The following is a 7,042-nucleotide window of genomic DNA, read 5'->3' on the forward strand; positions in this document are numbered from 1 at the left end:
TTAAAAATACTTTTTTGGTACTTTTGTATAGGCCCATGAGGAAATACCGTTTTACTGTAATGGTGATTTCAAAGCCACCAATACACCATTTTGAGTAAAATAGTATTTGATGACAGAAATCTTTTAATTTTATAAATTTATACTCTACGGCTTTCAGTAATGAACGTTCATTTTTTAATATACAGGTTATTTCTTCGATTAGTTCAAAAGTACAGTAGTAATTTTTAACAATTTTGATGCATTTTAATAAAATTTATGTTTATGCATGTTAATTGCCGTTCGGTATTTTAAGAAAAATGTAATTATAGTTAGATCACACCATCTACAAAAATCTCTCATGGTAAAAGTACACAATTATTCAAATATTAATGAATAACAAGCAGATTTTTAATTAATGAATAATAAGCAGATTTAAAAGCTTTCATTTGTGACCAAATTCTGTCTCAATATATTTATAATAGAATGTGAATAATTCATTTACTGTAATGAATTTCTTATGAATTTGTATGACAATAATTCCACAAATACTTTGCTGCTATAGTAACAGTTATAAGTGCACAAAGCAGCTTGCTAGAATGAATAAATTACCTTTTAACGTGTTTTGTAATCGAACACGTCGGATGAAATTGAAAGTAAAGCCACAAAACTAATTTTTTTTTGTGCCCGAATGTGGATTACGCTTAGAAAATTCGTCAGAAGAGTTTAATACAACGACAACAATAAGAATCGTCTCTAATGATGTGTGACAAAGAGTATTCCATTGCTTTAGAAATACTACAGCCCATTATAAACTGTAATAAAATATTTGGATTCGGTACGAAGAAAAATATGGGAAAACTTCAGAGAGAACATAGCAAATTAACCGAATTCTATTCGTATGTAATCGAATTGTTTCTCTATTGTAATATTATTCTTTTTACTTTAATGTTAATCGCAGATGATGTCGTATGTGGAACGTGGATTCAGATGTTCCCCGAAGGAAAATATTTCGTGTATTTCTTGATACTAATTTCTCTTACGGTCATGACAATACAATTCAGCGTGTTAAAGCGCACCAAATATATCTTACCGAGTAACAATTCAACTTACAAAGACGAAAGAAATTTAATTAATTCTACGGAATTAATTTGCGGAATTTTTCTGGAGATATTTTCTGCGTGGCAATTAATTGTTTTATTTTTTCTCGACATTTGTTTTTACGAAGTACTGAAGAAATTTTCCGATATGGAAATTATGTTTTGTTATGTCGATTTCCAGTTGGCGTTTATTCTAGTAATTGGCCAATTTTCTTCTCTGTTTTGTTTGTTTGTGTCTCTAAGTGTTTTAATTTCTTTTAGATTACGCAATTTAGCAAAAGAATTCTCTGAAATCAATTCCGATAATACAAATCTACCCAATCGCGTGGAAGTGATTATACAAAAACATTCTGAGTTATGGAACTGCATTGAAGCTTTCAATGAAGGATATGACATGATTTGCGCTGTTTTGTATTGTTTCTACATCTATCTCGCCTGCTTCTTCATTAGTGCAGCTGTGTTTACTACGTTTTCTGCTTTGTTCGTCGTTTTGTCGTTTTTTTCGATAATTATGATAACTACTGCAACTTTGCTTTCGTTTGGCTTATCTAAATTCACTTCGATTGTAAGATATTTTCATTTAGGCCTACATTTAAATAAAATACGTAACTCGTTTAATTAATACTTTCTCTTATAGCTGTATGGAAATTTTAATGAAATGAATCGATTTTCTTCCGAAGAATTTTGTATGCTGTACAAATTGAAGGTGTTCTTTCCTCCATTCTCATTATTGCATGTAAATTTTTCTTACACTAACGGTTAAACATTCTGTTACAGATGCTGAACTTTATGAAGAGATTTGACAAACTACCCATTGGAATATCTATTGGCGGATTTTTTTACATCAAAAAGAATTTGCCTATAAGGGTAAGATTATTTTCATTCATTGATAATAGTGATTATAATAATAATATAAGTGTATACTTGATGTATCTGGACCTAAATAAATAAAATTCATTGAATTAAATTATCTTACGTAATTTCTCTTAAGGTTCTTGAAAATGATTTTTACTTGACTTTTATTTGCAGGTAGTCAGCAGCTTTTATTCTATTCTATCTGCTCTTATTGAAATCGGACACAAGAAAAAGACAGGCTGTTTTTCGTACAGCTCTTTTGTAAATACAACGAATAAAACTCTTCTGGAATAAATTTTAATATGCGTGTTAATTGAAATTGGATCGCTTTTTAGTTACCGCTAATTGCGTTTATGCATTATATATGTAACTGGCAGAAGAAGGGTAATCCGGTTTTGAAGTTTTGAGAAGTAATTGTGACGCATTTTCGTTGTATAAAATTTTCTAAGCTTTTTATGCAGCTCTGAGGACACTGAAAACTTTTTTTTCTAGGCCCATTGTGAATTTTTAGCTAGGCTAACAATGGGACATCCTTAGTGATGAGGGACGAAGCCTAACTTATCTGGAACAGATTGAGCGGATGAAAAATTACTGGTGTGCTTCGTTTGCCCACATTTGATTTTCAGTTTCCCAAAGGGCATTCAATGTTATAACCAGTCACTTAATATAATATAATTTGCTCTAATTGTTTACAATTTTTACATTTATTTCTCGGCCACGTTTTAAAATTATTTTCTCGCCTATGTCGAGATCTTTTCATTACTTTTGCTAAAAATCATAATTGTTTTTGTTGTATTTACTTTTGGATTATCTAACTTTTCATCAACTGTAAGATATTATCTTCTAATACATTTTTTATGTTCTACATACTTTTTAATGAATACTTTCTATTTTTATAGGGTATCAAAATTTTAATAAAATGAATCGAATTCTATCTGATGAATTTTTCCTCCAGTACAGTCAAACACTATTGGTATTATGTGAAAAATGTATATACGAATTTCGAGTTGACAATGGTATTAAAAACTTTCTATAAGATCTAGTACTAAGATATAATGAATAGAATAAGACGTGATAGAAACAATGTAATAAAAAATAAAATAATAGTCGCACGTAATAAAAAATAGATGTATTTGTGTCAAATAAAAAATTGAAATCATTTTTTCTATTCAGTCAACTGTTATTAATATTGTCTCGAAATACGCTGTTGTTTGTATTGTTTAAGGTTAAATGGCGATTTTTTACAACAAAAATATGAATTTTGAGGCTTGGAAAAGGTTTATACTATTATAGAGAAAAAAATTCATTTGCAAGCGTTAGAAATGTGTATAGGAAGATTAAATTATTTCGTATCTCTAACCCTTATATTATATTATATTATTATTTTTAATTTATATAACTACAAGGTTATCTTACGTAAAAGTTTGTTACACCGAGTGCCCAATCTAACACAGTTTAAAATTTTTTAAATTTAATTAAAGTAAAGGAATAAAAATTTTCTCTAATGTGATAATTGGTCACTCGATGTATAGACTCATACGTAAGAAAATTTTTCTAGTTATATAAATGAAATAGTATAACATAATAAACATTAAAATGAAAAAAAAAAAAAAACAATATGAAGAATTTGGTTATTTCAGCCTACCCATCGTCACATTTATCGCGATGCTCGTACAGTCATACAGTATGAAATGGCACAATTTCGTTAGTAAAATACACAGCAATTGAAAATATGATATATTTAATTTCTTAATATATGATATATTATTGCTAATGATAGCAAAGAAAATGTACTGTAACATAGAATTATCACATGTACTTTGAATAGTCCCTCGCTTTTGGTGAATTTTTATTCACATTTTGAATGCATATTTAATGATTTCAAAATCACGTTATACTTAAAAATCTTAAGAAATATTTATGATTTCCTAAATTAATGAATAACCTAAAATTCTTCTAGAAGTGTTTCATTTTTGAACATTTGAAATGATGCTTGTAAAGAACAGATTGTCTTTTTCCTGCTCTGTCCAATTTGAATTAATGCTGACAGGATTGAGTAGAAGCTGCTGACAAGCTGAAAATAAAGTCAAATAAACAATTAGGTTACGAAGACATCATTCTCTAAACACAATTATGTTACAAAAGAAGCATCTGTAGAGTTTAAAAATATTTTCTAAAATAGTCTACAGTCGTGTATGCAAAAATATAGTAAAACAAAAGACAACATTGTGGAAAATTTTTTTTTAAAAAAGACAATAGAAAGCCGGGAACAACTTTAAAGTTATTTCCAAATTTTAAAAAATTATGTCAATTAGAAATCAGTTAAACGACATGCCCTATTAAAACAAATACTATAATTACATTATTTTTTTGACTATGTATAAAATAAACTTATGCGATTACCCTGATTGGGAAGTTCTTTTTAATGTAAAAGAATCCTCCGATTGATATTCCAATTGGAGATTTGCCAAATCTCTTCATAAAATTCAACATCTGCACAAAAACAAAATGAAATTTTATTTAATATTTTATATACAGGAAATCCTCGTTAGTTCGATATTTAAGAGACGAAAAAATAGCTATTTTCCAACTATCCGAGATTCACGTATGTCCGTTGGTATATGTTGAGAACCTTACTGGTTCTACGATAGATTTTATAAAAAGTAAAGCAGAATCCTCTAAATATAGTCTAAATTATTTTTAAAATGGCCTAAATGTAGTACAGTAGAGCTGTACAAATATCCCGATCTTGCAATTCCGAAACCCAACATTATTTTCTGTGATAAGAAAAATAAAAGGGTTATTCATAAATAAGGTGGCACCTGTAAATGTATAAAAGCAAAGCCAAATTCAACAGATTAGACTTGTTTTATTCTATTATTCTCTTACTGTATAGAGGCATTTCGATCTAAACTAACGAGGTAACATACTCGTATGATTGTTCGGACAGAATTTTCATTTGAAATTTCGAAATAGCCGTATTTTTCAACAGGTAAATCTCTATATCCAAACCGAGATTTCGAACTATCCGAGTTAGAATTAACGAGGATTTCCTATAAATAATACAAAATAATTTGAAAATATTTAATGATACGCAATATAATCTAACCTTTAACTTGTATTTGAGACTAAATTCTTCAGATGAAAATCGATTCATTTTGTTAAAGTTTTCATACAGCTATAAATAACAAAATCATTAACTAAAAATCGTATATTATAAAAACAAATATAAGAGGTTGATAGCTTACTGTTGATGTAAACTTGGAAAATCCAAAAGAAAATCCAACGAGAACAATTATGTTTATTAGAGAAATTGTTAAAAAAGTCAAGACGTAGATAAGAAGGAAATCTAAAAACATAGCCCCAGAAATTAGGAAAGACGTGAAATACATAAAAAAGCCATAAACAACAGCGAAAAACATGTCGAGTGACTGGTTATAACGTTGAATGCAATACCATAATTCCCAATGTTTCTGTATAATTGATTCGATGAGAAAAGGCAAACGTTTTGTTTTGGAATGAATTTCAATAGATTCTTCTGAAGTTTTCCTTAATCTATAATATAACATGAACAAAGTAGAAATGATAAGAGAAAAGATGCAGTAGAATTGCCCAATTAATAACAAAAGCAAGAGTTGGAAATCAACGTAACAAAAGATTACTTCGTAATCAGATGTTTCTTCTAGAACTGTGTACAAGAAAAACTCCAGTAAAACTGCAATTAATAATTGTATTATAAAATAAGTTATCAGGAAACAATTACATATAAATTCGACAGAATTTCTTATGTTCTCTTCGCCATTATAAGTAGAAATGTTATTGGGTATGACATACTCGGTACGTTTTAACACACTAAATTGCAATGTGAAAACAATGATGTAAGCAAGAACTACAGAATATACGAAATATTTATTGTCTGTAAACATCTTAATCCATCTTCCACAAATGACTTCATCTCTTATTAGCATAAAAATGAAGAGAATAACGTTACAATAGAAAAACAATTCGACCACATGAGAATAAAATTCCATTAATATGCTATTTTTGTTTTGAAATTTCTGCATATTCCTCTTGGTGCCGTATCCAAATATTTTATTACAGTTTATAACATGATACAGAATTCCTAGAGCAATGGAGTAATCTTCGTCTTCTACTCTCGATGATATCCTTATTGTGAAGAGAGTTTTTTCGATTTTATTGTTTTCAAGTATTTAACAGGATGTAGTTTTATCTCATTTTTCAATTATCTTCGACGATACATTTGCTTAACACATTGCCGAAATGTTCCGTAGCTTTATTCAAAACCAGACAACACTAACTTCAAATTAAACCTTATTTTTTTAGATTTTAAATGGATATTTGCTTAATAAAGTAATATTGTTCGAAGAAAGAAAAAAATTCTTCATTTAGGGAACAAAATTTAATTTTATGTTCTTAATTTCAGTTTTATCCGATGTTTCTAGTCACAAAATACACGTTTTATAACGTATTTTCCACTCTTTAATACTGCTTTGTTTCTTTAAAATTGTTACCATAGCAGAAAAGAATCTGTGTAATTTTTGTAATGGAATTTTGTAAGAAAATTTTGCATAACATAAGTTATTTACATTCAATGTCAAACACATTAAGAGAGTAAAATGTTTAAGAAGGGAAGCCTTTAAATCAGTTAAACGTAATGCCTTCCAATAAATTAATATCATAAATAATTAATAATATGTGAGTAATGTGTTGTTTTAACATCGATCTGTTTATTTACAATTTTCGTGGACGAAGTATTTTAATTGAGTAGTTTCATGCAATAAGGCACGTAAGCTAAGTAAAAGTTTAATGTTTTCAGGAATTTTCAAGGAAATATTCCATGGTTTTGTTATTAAGTTTGATTTTAGGTACATAATTATACTTAAAACCCCTGTAGTAATACAAAAATTTTAAACCTATAAAAATATTATTTGAAGAAATTTGCTGATGAAAATGATACGGCGTGTTTGGTTTGCAAAGAAACGTGTCGTCGAACGGGTAAACAATAGATGCAATGCATTCATTGCAAGTTGGAAGACAATCAGGAATGTACCGCTCACGATTTTTGTGAGTACAGTAATACCCCGACTTAC

Source organism: Centruroides sculpturatus, unplaced genomic scaffold (assembly GCF_000671375.1).
Source record: "Centruroides sculpturatus isolate CEXI.00-Female unplaced genomic scaffold, Cexi_2.0 scaffold56, whole genome shotgun sequence".
NCBI lineage: Eukaryota > Metazoa > Arthropoda > Arachnida > Scorpiones > Buthidae > Centruroides > Centruroides sculpturatus.